Genomic DNA, 19,524 nt, shown 5'->3' on the forward strand with positions numbered 1-19,524 from the left:
TGATCTGTCAGGTGGGGGCTTTTACTGTACAGTTTGAAGTAGTCAAGTAATCAGCTGGAGCAATGGCCACTGAACTCTTGCCTCAGGTTGACAGGCGTGGTTCCCATGGCCATGACGTTAAAGTAAAAAATGCTTGTATAATGAGTTTAATTAGGTCGCCCTGCTCAGCGCTGATGGACCTGACATTGGGAAAAGTACGCTGCGGCAGGTTGACAGCAGGTTCCCGGCCCACTGTCAAAAAAAAAACTTTCCCATCCAACCTGCCACCAATCTCGCCCGCTGACACCCCGGAAAATTCCAGCCTTTCTTTTCTGGCTTAAAAGCACAAATCCCTGCAGTTTGTCCTCCATAGATCAACCCTTTGACACTAGTGATCAGCATCATGCTCGTCCCTGCACTGTTTCTATTGCTGGAATGTAGCCAAATTTATTGATGATGCAAAGATAGGTGGGAAAGCAAATTGTGTGGAGGACGCAAAGAATCTCCAAAGGGATCTTCTTCTTAGGCAGTCCCTCAGAACCGAGGATGACTTGCTTCCACATTAAAAATGAGTTCTCAGGTGACTGATGAGTCCAATGCGGGACCTACAATCTCTTGCCACAGGTGGGGCAGACGGTGGTTGAAGGGGCAGGTGGGTGAGGTGCTTAGGTTGATGTGTGCTCCTTGCGCTTGGCTTCCACTTGCTCCTGCCGAAGAGACTCTGTGTTCGGCGCCTTCCCGGATGCTTCTCCTCCACTTCTCCACTTGGGCCAGGGATTCCCAGGTGTCGGTGGGGATGTTACACTTTTTCAAGGAGGCTTTGAGGGTGTCCTTGAAGCGTTTCCTCTGCCCACCTGGGGCTCTCTTGCCGTGTCGGAGCTCCAAGTAGAGCACTTGTTTTGGGAGTCTCGTACCGGACATACGGACAATGTGACCCGTCCATCGGAGCTGATCGAGCGTGGTCAAAGCTTCGATGCTGTGGATGTTGGCCTGAGCGAGAACACTGATGTTGGTGCACCTATCCTACCAATGGATTTGCAAGATCTTGCAGAGGCAGCGTTAGTGGTACCTCTCCAGTGCTTTGAGGTGCCTGCTGTACATGGTCCATGTCTCTGAGGTATACAGGAGGGCAGGTATCACTACTGCTCTGTAGATCATGAGCTTGGTGCTGGGTTTGAGGTCCTGGTCTTCAAACAGTCTCTTCCTCAGGCGACTGAAGGCTGCACTGGCACACTGAAGGCGGTGTTGGACTTCGTCATCGGCGTCTGCCCTTGTTGACAGTAGGCTCCCAAGGTATGGAAAGTGATCCACGTTGTCCAAGGCCTCATTGTGGATTTTGATAATCGGGGCAGTACTGTGTGGCGGGGGCAGGTTGGTAGAGGACCTTTGTCTTACGGATGTTTAGTGTAAGGCCCATGCTCTCATACACTTCGGTGAAGGTGTTGATGATGGTTTGGAGTTCGACCTCCGAATATGCTCAGACACAAGCGTCGTCTGCATACTGTAATTCGACAACAGAGAATGGGACGACCTTGGATCTGGACTGGAGGCGACGGAGGTTGAACAGTTTCCTGTTTGTTCTGTAAATTAACTCCACTCCAGTGGGGAGCTTACTGAGGGTGAGATGGAGCATTGCAGCAAGGAAGATCGAGAAGAGCATTGGTGTGATGACACAGCCTTGCTTGACGCCCGTCCATACGTGAATTGGGTCTGTGGTGGAACCGTTGGTCAGGACCACGGCTTGCATGTTGTCGTGAAGCAGGCGGAGGATGATGGCAAACTTTTGAGGGCAGCCGAATTTGAGGAGGACACTCCGTAATCCCTCACGGTTGATGGTGTCGAAGGCCTTTGTGAGGTCAAAGAAGGCCATGTACAGCAGTGGGTGCTTTTCCCTGCATTTCTCTTGTAATTGACGCGTGGTGAAGATCATGTCCATTGTGCCCCTTAGTGGGCAGAATCCACATTGCGACACTGGGAGGAGCTTTTCAGCCACTGGGAGAAGGCGATTGAGGAGGATTCTTGCGATGACTTTCCCTGTGGCAGTCAGCAGGGACACTCCTCTGTAATTACCGCAATCGGACTTGTCACCTTTCTTGAAAATGTTCACAATTACAGCGTCTCTGATATCCCCTGGCATGCTCTCCTCCTTCCAAATAAGAGAAATTAGTTCATGAATTTGCGCCAGTAGTGCTTCTCCGCCATGCTTTAGTGCCTCAGCAGGGATTCCATCTGCTCCTGAGGCCTTGTTGTTCTTCAGTTGTCAGATGGTCTTTTCAACCTCATGCCGGGCTGGGGTTGTGCTGAGGTGGTGGCGGGTAGCATGCTGCAGGATGGAGTTGAGGACACTCACGTTGAAGACAGAGTCTCGATTAAGGAGATCTTCGAAGTGCTCCTTGCAGCGGGCACTGACTGCCTCCCTGTCCTTGATGAGTACCTCTCCGTTCTTGGCCCGCAGTGGGGTAGGACCTTGGGTGCTTGGGCCATAGGTGGTCTTGACTGCGCTAAAGAATCCACGCACGTCGTAGTTGTCGGCTAGCTGCTGGATCTCCTGTGCTTTCTCCACCCACCATTTGTTTTTTGTTGGACCTCGGCCTTCAGGCGTCTGTACAGCTGCTGTCTTGCTCTCGAGCCCCAAAGAGATATAGATAGATTAAGTGAGTGGGCAAAAATCTGGCAGATGGAGTATAATGTGGGAAAGTGCGAGGTTATCCACTTGGGTAGGAAAAATAAAAAGTCAAATTATTATTTAAAATGGGGAGAGATTACAAAATGCTGTGGTATAGAGGGATCTGGGGGTCCTTGTACATGAATCATAAAAAGTTAGCATGCAGGGACAGCAAGTAATTAGGAAGGCAAATGGAATGTCTGCCTTTATTGCAAAGGGAATGGAGTATAAAAGTAGGGAAGTCCTGTTACAACTGTACAGGGTGTTGGTGAGACCACACCTGGAGTACTGCATACAGTTTTGGTCTCCTTTTATTTAAGGAAGGATATACTTGCATTGGAGGAAGTTCAGAGAAGATTCACAAGGTTGATTCCGGAGATGAAGGGGTTGTCTTATGAAGAAAGGTTGAGCAGGTGCTAGTGAGTATAGGAATAGGAGGATAGAGCAGATGAATGCATGGCTAAAGAGTTGGTGCAGGAGGGAGGGCTTTAGTTTCCTGGATCACTGGGTCTGCTTCTGGGGAAGGTGGGACCCTGTACAAGTCGGATGGGTTGCACCTGAACTGGAACGGGACCAACATCCTTGCGGGGAGGTTTACTAGTACTGTTGGGGGGGTTTAAACTAACTTGGCAGGGGGATGGAATATGAAGTGGAGCTATAGTAGGGGGTGATGCTCCAAATATAGAGGAAAAAACAAGTCAGCCTGGAAGGCAGAGCAAATATGTAACGGCACAAGGGAGTATGGCAAGGCTGAACGGCATTTATTTTAATGCAAGGAGTCTTGCGAGTAAGGCAGATGAATTGAAGGTGTTGATAAACACATGGGCGTATGATATTGTTGCTATCACAGAGACATGATTGAGGGAGGGGCAGTACTGGCAGCTCAATATTCCGGGGTATAGAATCTTCAGGCGAGACAGAGGGGGGTGTAAAAGAGGAGGGGATGTTGCAATATTAATCAAGGAGTCAATTACTGCTGTAAGGAGGGATGATCTCTTAGTAGGTTCCTCTAATGAGGCCATATGGGTAGAGCTTAAAAACAAAAAGGGGGCAAGCACTTTGCTGGGAGTGTACTATAGGCCCCCAAACAGTCAGGGGGAGATAGAGGAACAGATATGTAGGCAAATCTCAGAGAAGTGTAGAAATAATAGGGTAATAATAATAGGGGATTTCAACTTCCCCAATATTAACTGAGATAGTCAGAGTGTGAAAGGCCTAGAGGGTGCGGAATTCTTAAAGTGCAACCAGGAGAGCTCTTTGAGCCAGCATGTAGAAAGTCTGACAAGAGAGGGGGTGGTACTGGACCTAATTCTAGGGAATGTAGCCGGGCAAGTGGTAGAAGTGTTAGTAGGAGAGCATTTTGGTGACAGTGACCATAATTCGGTGAGATTTAAGGTAGTCATGGAAAAGGACAAAGATGGACCGGAAATAAAGGTTCTAAATTGGGGGAAGGCCAGTTTTAATATGATGAGGCAGGATCTGACCAAAATGGACTGGGATCAGCTACTTGTAGGAAAATCCACATCAGAGCAATGGGAGTCTTTCAGAAAGGAAATAGAGAGAGTACAACGCCAACATCTTCCCGTAAAGGTCAAGGGTGAGACCAACAAGCCCAGGAAACCCTGAATGTCAAGGGATATACAAAGGACTAAAAACAGTGGAAGCCCTAGAGGAGTATAGAAAGTGCAGGGGGGTACTTAAATAAATTAGGAGAGTGAAGAGAGGGCATGAAAAAACATTGGCGGGCAAAATAAAGGAAAATCCCAAGGTGTTTTATAAGTATATTAAGGGCAAGAGGATAACCAGGGAAAGAGTAAGGCCCATTAGGGACCGAAGTGGCAATCTGTGTGTAGAGCCGGAAGATGTAGGTGAGGTTTTAAATGAATATTTTGCATCTGTGTTCACTATGGAGAAAGACGATGTAGGCATAGCAATCAGGCAGGGGGATTGTGATATACTTGAACCAATTAGTATTGAGAGGGAGGAGGTACTAGCAGTTTTAGCGGGCTTAAGTGGATAAATCCCCAGGCCCTGACGGGATGTATCCCAGGCTGCTGTGAGGCAAGGGAGGAGATTGCAGGGGCTCTGACACAAATTTTCAGAATCTCTCTGGCCACAGGGGAGCTGCCAGAGGACTGGAGAACAGCTAATGTAGTACCATTGTTCAAGAAGGGTAGTAGGGATAAACCTGGGAATTACAGGCCAGTGAGCCTAACATCAGTGGTAGGGAAATTATTGGAAAAAATTCTGAGGGACAGAATTAGCCTCCACTTGGGGAGACGGGGATTAATCAGGGATAGTCAGCATGGCTTTGTCAGGGGGAGATCAAGTCTGACCAATTTGATTGAATTTTTTGAGGGGGTGACTAGGTGTGTGGATGAGGGTAGTGCAGTTGATATAGTCTACGTGGGCTTCAGTAAGGCTTTTGACAAAGTCCCACATGGGAGACTGGTCAAGAAGGTAAGAGCCCATGGGATCCAGGGCAATTTGGCACATTGGATCCAAAATTGGCTTAGTGGCAGGAGGCAGAGGGTGATGGTCGAAGGTTGTTTTTGTGACTGGAAGCCTGTGTCCAGTGGTGTACCACAGGGATCGATGCTGGGTCCTTTTCTGTTTGTAGTGTACATTAATGATTTAGATATGAATGTAGGAGGTATGATCAGTAAGTTCGCAGATGACCCGAAAATTAGTGGAGTGATAAATAGCGAGGAGGGAAGCCTCAGGCTATGGGATGGTTAGATGGGCAGAACAGTGGCAAATGGAATTTAACCCTGAAAAGTGTGAGTTGATGCATTTTGGGAGGACAAACAAGGTAAGGGAATACACAATGAATGGTAGGATCCTTGAAAGGACAGAGGATCAGAGGGACCTTGGTGTGCATGTACATAGATCCCTGATGCCAGCAGGACAGGTAGGTAAGGTGGTTAAAAAGGCATATGGGATACTGGCCTTCATTAGCTGAGGCATGGAATATAAGAGCAGGGAGGTTATGATGGAGCTGTACAAAACACTAGTTAGGCCACAGCTGGAATACTGTGTGCAGTTCTGGTCACCACACTATAGGAAGGATGTGATTGCATTGGAGAGGGTGCAGAGGAGATTCACCAGGATGTTACCTGGGCTTGAGTGCTTCAGCTATGAAGAGAGACTGGACAGGCTGGGGTTGTTTTCCTTAGAGCAGAGAAGGTTGAGGGGGGACCTGATTGAGGTGTACAAAATTATGAGGGACATAGATAGGGTAGATAGAAAGGAACTTTTCCCCTTAGTAGAGGGGTCAATAACCAGGGGGCATAGTTTCAAGGTAAGGGGCAGGAGGTTTAGAGGGGATTTGAGGAAAAACTTTTTCACCCAGAGGGTGGTTAGAATCTGGAACTCACTGCCTGAAAGGGTGGTCGAGGCAGGAACCCTCAACATTCAAGAAGCATTTAGATGAGCACTTGAAATGCCATAGCATACAAGGCTACAGACCAAGTGCTGGAAAATGGGATTAGAATAGACAGGGCTTGATGGCCGGCGGGGACACGATGGGCCGAAGTACCTCTTTCTGTGCTGTATGCCTCTATGACTCTAGGTTGGGCCTATATGCATTGGAGTTTAGAAGAATGAGGGGGGATCTTATTGAAACATATAAGATTCTGAAGGGGCTTGACCAGGGTAAATGCAGAGAGGATGTTTCCCCTGGGGAATCTAGAACTGGGGGGCATAATTTCAGAATAAGGGGGCACCCGTTTAAAACGGAAATGAGGAGGAAATTATGCTGAAGGTCGTGAATCAGAAAGCAAAGAGTTGGAATAAACGGGTCGTTTTCCGAGTAGCAGGCAGTGACTAGTGGGGTACCGCAAGGATCGGTCCTAGGACCCCAGCTGTTCACTCTATATATTAATGATCTGGGCGAGGGAATTGGATGTAATATCTCCAAATTTGCAGACGACACAAAGCTGGGTGGGAGGGTATGCTGTGAGGAGGATGTCGTGAAACTCCAGTACGATTTGGACAGGTTGGGTGATTGGGCAGAAACATGGCAAATGCACTATAATGTGGATAAATGTGAGGTTATCCACTTTGGTGGCAAAAACAGGAAGGCAGATTATTATTTGAATGGCAATAGATTGGGAGAAGAGGAACTGCAAAGAGACCTGGGTGTTCTTGTGCACCAGTTGCTGAAGGTAAGCATGCAGGTGCAGCAGGCGGTTAAGAAGGCAAATGGTATGTTGGCCTTCGTAGCAAGAGGGTTCGAGTACAGGAACAAGGATGTCTTGCTACAGTTGTACGGGGCCTTGGTGAGACCGCACCTTGAGTATTGTGTGCAGTTTTGGGCGCCTTACATGAGGAAGGACGTTCTTGCCATGGAAAGAGTGCAGCGAAGATTCACCAGGCTGATACCTGGGATGGCAGGAATGACGTATGAGGAGAGATTGTGTCGATTGGGCTTATACTCACTGGAGTTTAGCAGATTGAGAGGGGATCTCATCGAAACCTATAAAATTCTGTCAGGCCTGGACAGACTAGATGCAGGAAGGATGTTTCTGATGGCCGGGGAGTCCAGAACCAGGGGTCATAGTCTAAGGATAAGGGGTAAGCCATTTAGGACTGAAATGAGGAGGAATTTCTTCACCCAGAGAGTGGTGAACCTGTGGAATTCTCTGCCACAGAGGGCGGTGGAGGCCAGTTCATTAAATATATTCAAAAAAGAGTTGGATATATTTCTTAAGCCTAAAGGGATCAAGGGATATGGGGAGAAGGCAGGGACAGGGTACTGAATTTGGATGATCAGCCATGATCTCATTGAATGGCGGAGCAGGCTCGAAGGGCCAAATGGCCTACTCCTGCTCCTATCTTCTATGTTTGGAATTCTCTTCTCCAGAGAGCTGTGGAGGCTGGGTCATTGAATATACTTAAGGTGGAGATAGACAGATTTTTGAATGGTAAGGGAGTCTAGGGTTATGGGGAGCGGGCAGGGAAGTGAAGTTGAGGCCAAGATCAGATCAGCCATGATCTTATTGAATGGCGGAACAGGCTCGAGGGGCCAAATGACCTACTCCTGCTCCTACGTCTTTTGTTCTTGTGAATGTCACCCTATGTCTCAGTGACTCAACTATTCTATGAAATCAATTCCCTGACCTGGAATCGAACCTGTGGTGATACCTGGGATGGCAGGAATGACGTATGAGGAGAGATTGGATCGATTGGGCTTGTACTCACTGGTGTTTAGAAGAATGAGAGGGGATCTCATCGAAACTTATAAAATTCTAACAGGACTAGACAGACTAGATGCTGGAAGGATGTTCCCGATGGTCGGGGAGTCCAGAACCAGGGGTCACAGTCTAAGGATAAGGGGTCGGCCATTTAGGACAGAAATGAGGAGGAATTTCTTCACCCAGAGTGGTGAACCTGTGGAATTCTCTACCACAGAAGGCAGTAGAGGCCAATTCATTGAATATATTCAAGAAGGAGTTGGATATATTTCTCAAGGCTAAAGGGATCAAGGGGTATGGGGAGAAAGCAGGGACCAGGTACTGAATTTGGATGATCAGCCATGATCGCATTGAATGGCGGAGCAGGCTCGAGGGGCCGAATGGCCTACTCCTGCTCCTATCTTCTATGTTTCTATGTGAGAGCACTGAATCCTAACCACTAGACCACCAGTGAACGCGTGGGTACTCAAGTCTGACTAGAGCACAATATAGTTTAACCATGGCTTCCTCTGACTTGTATATTACTGTTCTGGTTATGTCGTTCAACATTTTATTGGCTTTGTTGATTGCGGCTCTACATTGATTCGACATGTTGAGCGTCATAGTTTAAGACTCCTAGGTATCTTTTTGTTTTATCCTTGGCTATTTCAACACTATTCATGAAGTGTATGCGTCACTTATTATTTTAATTCCTATGCACAGTGCTATACATTTGTCTACATTAAATTTCATCTGCCATGTTTTGCCTGCTTGCATATTTTATCCAACTCATTGTGTTTTCTGAACTGCCTCCCCAATTCACTGCTCCTCTTTAGTCTAGCATCAAATTTGACCACTTTATATTGAATTTCTGAATCCAAATCATGTATAGAAAGTGGAAATTGTAGTGGTCCCAACATTGAGCCTTGGGGCAACCCACAGTACTCTTTCCCCCCTGCCCCCATTCTGACATACCTCCTCTGACAAGTGCTTGTGGTTTTGGTTTTCTACCCTTCAGCCAGCATCTTATCCACTCCCAGGGTTCCCCCTGAACAGCTATAACTTTGAGTTTAACTAACTTTTCATGTTGCACTTTGTCAAATGCCTTTTGGAAGTCTCGGTACATCACATTGCAGCGATTACCATGTCTCCGCTTGGGCTATCACTTCTTCGAAGAAAGATAGTTATGCAGGATCATCCCTCTCCTGAGTACATGTTGGGTGTTGTTTACTAGGTTATTAGTGCATGGATAATCCTCAGATTTACTTATGATACTTCCATTCCGTGCAAGATAATAGAATTGATTAAGACTAATGGACTTGTAGTCAACGTCCCCTGTAAGCTGCACTGCCTCCTGCGCGGTCTGCCTCAACCAATGTGCAGCCCATTCAAGTTTTTTGTGCATGCAGGGTATCTTCAATGGGAAAGCCAGGGAGCAGCTTGCGCGGGACCTTGCAGATGACCGTGCAGCTTAGCAGGAACATTGCTTTTAGTTTCCTGTGTCTGTTTTGTCTCACTCATTCTAGTTAATTGTAAGCACCTCAATTAATAGATATTTAATCTTCAAAGATAATTGAAAAACAATGATGTTTGGATTTTCAACAAACCAGCCAGTCCACTACTTCCCAATATGTTACCTCAACAGTAACTTTTCTACATTCACCCCATTTAGTGTTAGTAGGGTCAGAACAACTGGGTTGGGCTATAGCAGCCAGACTATGGTAGGAGTGGGACTGAGGAGAGTGCGTCACTGATTTTTTTGTCAACAAACACTGATGTGCTAAACATACCCCCAAAACTGTATGCAGCAAGGTAGCTGTATAAGCAGCCAAGGTATCTCATCTGACCTAATGGAAACTCTTAAAGGATTCCTGGGAACAATTAAGGGCAGTAATCTGATTGTGGGGTCAAGACAACATTGTAAGCAAAATGGTTTTTAACAGTCGCCTGAACCCCAAGTTTAGCTCAGAGCTTTTAATCATGACAGTAATTTATAATTTTACTGAGTCACTTGTTTTATTTTGTGCTAACGCAGGCTTTCAGTGTGTTCTTTGTCATTGATGCATAGCCATTTACCCTGAAGGAACAGTAATTGTAACATCACTGCGAAATAACTTAATATTGATTACTGGAAACTTATCCAGTATGCATTGTAACCTTATTGTGGGTTAGCTGACTGCAGTGGAATAACAAAGTGTTGTTCATAGTCTTCAAAGTCTGAGCTGTGAAATATGAGAGAATTTAATTTTGCTCACCAAGTAAATGCAGGATATGCAAGAATGCTCGAGTCTCATGCCAGATGTAACAAACCTGGCAGTTCTGTTTGCTGTTTTTCAGTTAACGCGCCTGCTGTGTACAATAAATGGAAGATATGCAATTAACTGTTTCACTTATTTCAAGTGGTAGGCACTCTTTCCTCCCGCATCTCTCCACCACGCCCCCCGCCCCCCCGCATTCCAATTCCCCCACTGGAAAGTCACCTCTTTCTGTGTGTCATTGTCTCAAACAGAACTCTGTTCCCTTTTAAGGGGTTTTGAATCTGTGCCTGTTTTCCAAAAGTAATAAACTATTTCCAGTGGTCTAACCTTGGCATTTAATACTTGTCCCATTCCAACATTTTAATTCATGTTTTAAAAAATGATAGATTTTCTCCTAAATTAGCTTGTAAATTCATTAGGCCATACATACTGAGGAGCATCCAAGTTAGCTGTCAGTCAGGGTAATGGCAGATGCATTACAATTGTTCTGTGTGCCCTGGACTAAAGAGAGGGAAAATTGGCCAGGTTTCTGCATAGAATAGTGCAACATAGAAGGAGGCCATAAGACCCATCGTGTCTGTGCCGGCTCTTTGGTAGAGCTATCCAAGTAATCCCAGTCCCCTGCTCTTTCCCAATAACCCTGTGATTTTTTTTTCCCTTCAAGTATTTATCCAATTCTCTTTTGAATGTTACTATTAAGTCTGCTTCCACCACCCTTTCAGGCAGTGTAAAAAATAAATAAATCAGAAGACGATCAGTTCAGTCTGTTTTATACCTCCCATGTTCAAAATAGGCTATTGATACTTGCTGTCTCGGCTTATGCATGAAGAATGACCATTTGGTCAAGTTACCCAGAACTGCCAATGCCTGTGGAATCATATCCTAGCATGAACCACTGCCCTCAGGAGAGTAATGCAGCTAATAAGGATTGGGGAGGGGAAGGCATATTAAATATTTTGTAGTTGAACAGTACTGATAAGGTGCTGACATGAACTACATGTAGCTAGTCTCAATATGTCAGCAGAACACAAGTGCTGTTACAAAAATCTGATACGCCTTGAGGACTACAACAAACCTATAAGCAATGATCTATCATAAAAATGAGCTAGTGTCAGCATAGAGATGATCAGTTTAAAAAGTCCTTTCATGATAGAAATGTTGAAATTCACAAAGATTTAATGATAATTTCAATGCAAGGGCATCTTAAAGAATTTGTCAGTTTCCTCTCTAACACTATGCGCTGATGGTCACCTAAGGTCAGATACAGTGACCAGCGATGTGCAAGCTGATTGTCTCAGATATTGTGCCAAGTTTTGTTTGGGTCACACATATATGTACATTCTTAAATTCTGACCAAAGTGCAAGTCTGTGGGTTGGATTTTGCCAATGGGGAGCTTTTGGAGGCGGGACTCCCACTTGTCGGGTTTCAGTCCCGCCTCCATCAACTTCTGGCCAACCCACGCTATTTTCCCTTGATTGACTTTGTTAAGCCCTCCCAGCGGGCTTAGCAGGCCAATTAAGGGAAAGCCGGTTACAGAGAACGTCAACGTATGACGTTTCATCTGTCAAAACTTTTTGACCGATGAATTGTCATCGTTTGACAGCTCTGTAAAGCTGTCCAACACTGACATTCTCTGTAGTTTGATCAGTTCTTGAATTCAAGACCTCATCAAACCTCTTTCTTTTGCAGAAATTAGATGGTTGTTGCATTGGAGAATGCAACAGCCATCTGTCATCTCTACCGCGGAGGTGCGAGACTCTCCGCATATCCACCGATTTGAAGCCTGCAGGAAGAAACAAAGGTAAGTACACTTTTTCTAACACTTTCCACTTACCTCAGATACTCACCTCTCCACACTTGTACCCATCACTTACCTTCACAGCGCACTTTTGGACCTCTCCGACCCCCGCAGACCCACTACTCACCTCGGTGACCCTGGCGGGTTTTGGAGCCTTCGGGAAGCCCGCACTTGTGTGGGCAAAATGGGGATAATCCCTTACAGTGGCTGTAATCACTTCCCGCCTCCAAGGAGATGGGACCTGGCGCGGGTCGACCTCCTGGCAAGATGGCACGGAGGCGGGTTGGGCACCCGCCCCCAAATTCTGCCATTTTCCCGGCAGTCCTGCCTCCAAATCCGCCTCCCCAGGACTGGCAAAATCCAGCCCTGTGTTTTTTGGCTGTTTCTGTATGGAAACCAAAGAATTTGTGTAATTGTCAAAGGTGCATGACCCATAGAGAATATCAGGTACTGAAAAGTGACTACAAAGCAGAAATTCAATAGGTACTGCTCCACTAACATCCCAGACTGTGAGAGCTGAACTCAGATTAGATTATAGCCTTTAAATTACTCCCTCTTTTTTCTGCAAGTGAACATTATGAATAATGTTTTCATTTTCTGTAATTTAAAATAAATTCTCTTCTGTTGTGATGGAATCTATCTGTACATACCATGCCACTGATATGATATTTGCACAATAGGATTAGATCTAATGGGATATTTAATTGGGAAATATTTTGCAGTTTACCAGACAATGCAATGGTTTGCATATTGCAATATTTATATTTCTATTATCTTCTGTGGAGGACTGCACAAAAGTGACTTGGGATAATTGCTGCTCTGATTCAAGTGCAAAGGCATAAAAAGTAAAGTTGTGGTGAGGATACAATTTGGAATAGAGTGACTGTGTCTAATTTAAAGTATACCAACCTGACGTACACTACAAAGTGAGGTGTTCTGGAAATCTTTTTGAACCCTCTATGGTTCTGTATGTACATTGGTTCCTGGTTAAGCAACACCTCGATTTTAAAAATTCTCTTCCTTGTTTTCAATCCCTCCATGGCCTCAACCCTCCCTATCTGTGTAATCTCCTTCAATATTAATTGCTCCATCGTTGGCAGCCGTGCCTTCAGCTGCCAAGGCTCTACACTCTGGAATTCCCTCCCTAAACATCTCCTCCTCTCCACTGCTCTTTCCTCCTTTAAGTTGCTTCTTAAAATCTATCTGCCCTAATATATCCATCTGTGGCTTGGTATCAAATTTTGTCTGTTAACACTCCTATGAAGCATTTTGGGATGATTTACTATGTTAAAGGCACTATATAAATGCAAGTTGTTAATTATACTTAATAGCTAACCATAGGAGAATTGCGAGCAAGTTAGTTGAATGATAAAACTACACACTGAGTCCTTCAATTAATCTTCTATCTTCAATTCCCTCATTTGAAAGATGTGATTGGCTGATGCTGTATACTTCATGTCTGAAGTTATAGTTTTCAGAAAATTTTGAATGCTTGATTTTTAAATGTGAATCAGTTTATCATTAGAAATCTCTGAACTGCTGTGCTGTGAAAGAAAACCAGTCCCTATTATAAAAGATGCAAAAGAAAACCAGTGCTTCAAATTAAATGAACCATAATAAGACAGTAGTCACCTTTTGTCTGCTGGGTTGGGTTTTGGTGCAGCTGTATTGTGCATTAGTATCTCACTTCATTAAAAATTGACTTATACAGGTTGTATGTGATTTGTATTTCATGCTTTTCTATGGAATAAAGTTAATAGCTTTTTGACCGTTTCTCATTATGTAAACCCACTCTGCCAGCTGGAATCCTGTTTCTAATAAAAATTTCAAAACTGCCCATGGGGAAAATGATGAATTATTTTCAGAATGAACTGCTAGAATTCTTAATGCCATAACGGTTACCCTTGTTTTAAATCATTTCAAAGTTCTGTTTTTTCAAAGGACATAGTGGTTTCTGCAGGCAGCGCAGCAAAACTGTGCAGATGTCAGCTTAGATCTCGCACAATGCATAACGATAACAATCCCCATATCTCCGAAACGCCTGAAGCCCTCATCTCTAAACTTCCCCAACCTCAACCCTAACCTGAGTCAGGTATGCAACCTAGGATCGATGTGGTGTCAATAGATACTCCATTTTCTTTTTGTCTCCCTCCCACTTCTTTGGTTCTGGTGTGTCACATGTCATTGGCCCTAACTGAGATGGCTCTTTGAGGCCTCTGGCAATGTTGTTCTGTACTTTGTTAGGTGGTACACAAGTGTCACATACAGGATAACTTCCCTTCGACTTCTTCCTTCCCCTCTGGGGAAGTACCTTGTCCTTATTCCTTAATGGCACAATTCAGATTGGGTCTTGAGGATTTGAACCTACCAAGCCTCAATAACCCAGTGTGTTGTACCACCAGACAACATTACTCTGTTTTCCCCTTCTCTCCTGAAAATGGCGACTGGCAACTCTGCAAGGATACAATCCCATGTTAGTACCTCATCAAGTGGCTATTTTTTTGAGTGTTGGCAGGTTGTTTCACTGTCTTTATTCAGCCCTCGCACACATCCATTTTCCAACAGAAATCACTGGTTAGTAATCAGGTAACCAAATACATATCATGGATTGAATCTAATCCTTTCCTGGTATTTATGGCTCAGTATCATATTCTAACAGACACTCTTCAGACCAGTATTTTTGTAATTTTCATTGAAGAAAATGTGGCACATAGTGCAATGATTCCTAATAAGTAATTTATTGTAATATATACAGGTTTATTTTCTGGTAAATTGTAGATTATCACTTGGAGTTGGTGTCACAACTGTTTAGTCAGGGCATTATTGAACAATGAACTCCCTTTCGATACCCAATCTAGGACAGGAAGAGAAGGGGGGGGCAGGGGAGAGGTGGAATCAACTCCTCCTCCAACAGAACACAGAGGCGACTTCAAGGCCATAAACTTAGCCTATGTTTCAGATATTGCTTATAAACTTTTGAGCTTTATTCTTGGTGCCATTTCACTCCCAGATGTGTATTATTATTCACATTAAAAAAAACATGCACAGCATCTGTAACAAAATGGGGAACTGGAGGATAATCTGTATAGAGGAACCAGATATAGTAGGGATCACTGAATCATGGCTGCATAAAGAACAGGATTGACAGTTAAATATTGCAGATATAACTTATTTAGAAAGGCTTGGAAAGGAAAAAAGGGAGTGTGGTAGCTGCAATAATAGAGATAACAATGGCAGTAGAAAAAAAGGACATAACTAACATTAAGATAGAAACAGAATCCAAATAGATTGAGATACAGTTTAAGAAGTGATTCATCTTGCTAATAGGGGTATACTACAGATTACCTAATAGTGAAAAGAAAGTGGAGGGAGTAATATGTAGGCAAATCTATGAAATGTGTAAAAAAGCAATCATGGGAGATTTTAACTACCCCCAAATAAACTGTCATAAGAGATAGTGAAATGGGAAAAGGGAATGGAGATTTTACAGTGTGTACAGGACTACTTTCTTACCCAGTATGCAAGAAGCCCAATAAGAAGGCAATCACTGCTGGATCTAATGATGAGAAATGAACCAGAGAAGTAAGCGTAAGGAGCATCTAAGCAATAGTGATCACAACATAATAAAGCTTAAGATAATGATTGAGAGAGACACAAGACAAAGATCAAAGTAATAGATTGTAAAAAAAATCTAATTATGGGGGAATGTGGATGGAACTAGGGACAGTAAACTGGAAAAAAAATGTTAAGAGGTAGAGCAGCAGTGGAAAATATTTAAAAATGTGATCAATAGCGTTCAGGAGAAATATATTCTGCTTTAAAAAAAACAAACTAGCCAATAATGAATCACCATAGATTAATAAAGAGATGAGGGTAAAATTGAAATTAAAGACATAAATGATGGTGACAAGAAGTAAAAAAAAAAAAAAATTAGGAAGGCATAGAGGAACTGAATTGAAATTTAAAGAATATAAAAAGAAATAGTAAAGTATTCTACAGACATATAAATAACAAAAGGAAAATTAAGATAGGGATAGGGTCACTAAGGGATGCACAAGATAAATTCACAGGTAATGACAGTGAAATAGCAGAAATATTGAATAATTACATTGCCTCAGTATTTACCAGGGAGACTAATAAGGTGGGCATGACATCAGAAGAAAAGATCAAAAAGGATATCAAGCCATTTAAGATAAAACCTTGGTCCAGATAGATTGCATCTGCGCATAATAGAAAAGGGAATAGTGCCAGCGGACTGGCAGACAACTAATGTTATTCCTACATTTAAAAAGGGAGATGGAACAAATCCAGGAAACTATAGTCCAGTTAACTTAACGTCGGTGGTAGGAAGAATATTGGAATCTTTACTCAAAGATATAATAGAAAAACATCTAGAAACCAAAAATACAATAAAGAATAATCAGCACGGATTTCAAAAGGGAAGGTCATGCTTGACCAACCTTACTGAATTTTTGAAGAAGCAACAGAATAGACTAGAGTAATGCAGTGGATGTAATGTACATAGACTTTCGAAAGACCTTCGATGAGGTGCCGCATAGTAGACTCATGACTACGGTCAAAGCATGTGGAATCGGGACAAATAGCAAGCTGGCTAGAAAACAGAAAACCGTGTAGCAGTTAAAGGTAGTTACTCCGATGACACAAGGTGGAAAGTGGTGTTCCACAGGGATCAGTGCTGAAACCATGGGTCACTATTTACATAAATGATTTGGACTCGGGAATTGGAAGTGCTATATCAAAATTTGCAGACGACACCAAACTGGGGGACATAGTTAATACTGAGGAAGACTTCGACAAAATACAAGAAGACATTAACAAACTTGCAGAATGAGCATGTAATTGGCAAATTCATTTCAATACAGCTAAGTGTGAAGTGTTGCATTTTGGTAGGAAGAAAGAGGCCACCTACTCCTTGGAAAATAAGAGTCTAAATGGTGTAGAGGCGCAAAAAGATCTAGAGGTATAGATTCACAAATCATTAAAAGGAGCAATGCAGGTTAACCAAACCATAAGAATGCAAACAAAGCACTGGGGTTCATTTCTAAAGAAATAGAATTTAAAAGCAGAGAAGTTATGTCAATCTTATGTAGAACCTTGCTTAGGCCACACTGGGAGCACTGTGCACAGTTCTGATCTCCATATTGCAAAAAGGATATAGTAGCACTGGAGAAAGTGTGAAAAAGATTTACAAGTATGATACCAGAAATGAGAGAGTACAACTATCAGGAAAGACTGAACAGGTTGGAGCTCTTTTCTCCAAAAAAGGTAAGACTGAGAGGTAACCTGATAGCATTATGAAGGGATTCGATGGGGCATTATGAAGGGATTCGATGGGGTAGATGAAGTAGGGTGAGAAGAGGCTCATGAGGAGCATAAACACCAGCATAGACCTGTTGGGCCTTTTCTGTGCTGTAAAATTCTATGTAATTCTATGTAAATCACACATGTTTCTATAATCCATGAACTTAGGGCATGATTTTTGCAGCAATATGAGCTATCTTTTGCCACCTTGTATACAAGTTGCTGCTGTGACCAATTTACTTAAAGAAATAGAAGAGTGATGCATTGCGCTACAACCCCTTTGTGCAGTTATTTTATTGTTGGAAAATTTACACAAAGACCATAGTGTAGTCACCACCAATGTTCAAAAGAGAAGATGACATGAGTAAAGAAGTGATGAGTAGATGAAGGCAAGTTTAGGTTTAAAACTCTGTTCACTCTAGGGGGAAGGAGGTTTTGAGGGAAATAGTTCCACAGTTTAGAGTACTGGGACATAATGCATTAGAGAGTTGAGACTTTACATTCAGGAAACCTCATTCCTTCCTTTAAGTGTGGGTAGAACTGAAATGAGCACAGTGCTTTCCTTTACAGTCTATTGTCTGCCTTAACTGCTTTGAGTTTCTTCTTCAAGCAGAGAGAACTAATCTGAATAGATTGATTAATTGTAATATTTCTTTTTCTGTAAACCTCAGGTTCTCAACAATAAAAGGTTATCAAGAATTACAACAGAAAAAAGGCGCTTTTTCCCTCTAATGTTTAGGGTTGGGTTCAAGTTGTGTTCCTACAGTTACCTATGCTGAACGTACAACTATTGCTGTAAAAGTTTCAGGTCAGAAAGAGAAGAGCAAACCTGTCAGGCCCTCAAAGAACTGCCAAATATAACTCTCTTCTGCTTTATAAAAAATACTTGTTCCACCTAGTCAGTGCTGCAGTGTTCAAATATACGGCCAAGTTACTTTGCTGTGAATATTCTCTGTGGTGCTGCAACTTTTTCAACTTTGTCCTTGCCTCTTCTGAAGGCATTACCTCATTCTGGTGTATGGTTCCGTGGATGCTAATCGCCTTCCAGTATATTGCTCAGGTGGCCATTTTTCAGTTGTGACTGTGGGCAGGCAATTAGTCTGTGGGATTCCAGACCTGTCCTCGCCCAACATCCATGCACTTGAACTTTCCAGTAGGGATCATCGAAAAGCAATCAAGGGTAGGAACCCTGGCTAATTTCTGCATTCCCCACAGCTTGGGAACACTCAGGCCAATGATAGTACACCCACCAAGCCCCCAACTGAGATAAGCTAACTCATTGTTGCTGAAATGTTAAAGATTTGCACAATTTGTTTGGACTGATAATAAGAATTGGGTTTTAGTAAATCTTGACTACTCTTTGGAAAATTATTTCCACTGCAGTGGAAGGCCTGTCATAAACTTCTGGAATAGTACTATTGATAAAAATGTCTAAATATCTGCATTCAGAATAATTTGTTTTTTTTTTACTGTGCACCAATGGTTCAGAGGTTGTGGCCACTTCTAAGGCTTTGTTTTTGTTTCTAACCAGTTCATTAATGCCAGTTTCCATCTTTCTGTCGCAAGGTTTCTATTGTGCATGCTATTGCAAAATGTATGAACTCATTTTTAATGTTTCATCTTTTTAATAAAAAAAGTATTTTACCAGGTAGTTTTCAAAATCGGGTGGCATTTAGAAGGTTAACTTCAAATTAAATCAATTTAGTACTTATGAGGCTGTCCAGTGAGGGAAGTGCAATGCTCTATTTAGTCAAATGTCACAAAGGTGTGTTTTCTCAATTTTCACCCCTTTCCTTTCCTGGAAGCAGCAGCTCATGCTGAGGTAAATTTCTTGGGTTATGGTAGTTGTAGTTCAAGTAGCCATTTTTTCAAACATGAATATAGTTTGGTATTAGTGGGTTCTTTATTTTTGAATAGCATCACAGCTGAGATTATTCATGTCCTCATTTTATTTCCATATAAGCACAGCCACTTTCCAGCTGAGGATAATAATGAGGATTGGGAACACAGCCCCAGACTAGGGAGGAAAAAAATAATTTGTCACAGCCCAATTGGTAGTGTCCTTTTTCCTGCCCTGACTAAGATTGCCCAACTCACCACAGACCTCCGAGGCATTCAAGCTCTACATGGCTCTTCTACACCATGAGGTGTATTCCTCTACTGAGCCATTGAAGTACTGTTCTAGCATGCATTTCTTCTTATAATTAGACTTTTAAAGTGAATATTTATGATACTGACTCTTAATTGTAATTAAGCATTTTCATTTGTAAGGATCTTACCCTGTGAAAGCATATTTCTTAAAATGTTGTTATAGAATTATTGAAATT

The 19,524-nt window shown here is 43.0% G+C and overlaps 1 protein-coding gene across 1 annotated transcript in view; it reads left to right on the forward strand.

The window, feature by feature from the left end:
- Positions 1-19,524, forward strand: part of ankrd50 (ankyrin repeat domain 50) — a 170,309-nt gene that overhangs the window by 60,284 nt on the left and 90,501 nt on the right. The window lies entirely within an intron of this gene.

This window comes from Somniosus microcephalus, chromosome 2 (assembly GCF_052327205.1).
Source record: "Somniosus microcephalus isolate GS21.2 chromosome 2, FLI_Smic_1.0, whole genome shotgun sequence".
Taxonomy (NCBI): Eukaryota; Metazoa; Chordata; class Chondrichthyes; order Squaliformes; family Somniosidae; genus Somniosus; species Somniosus microcephalus.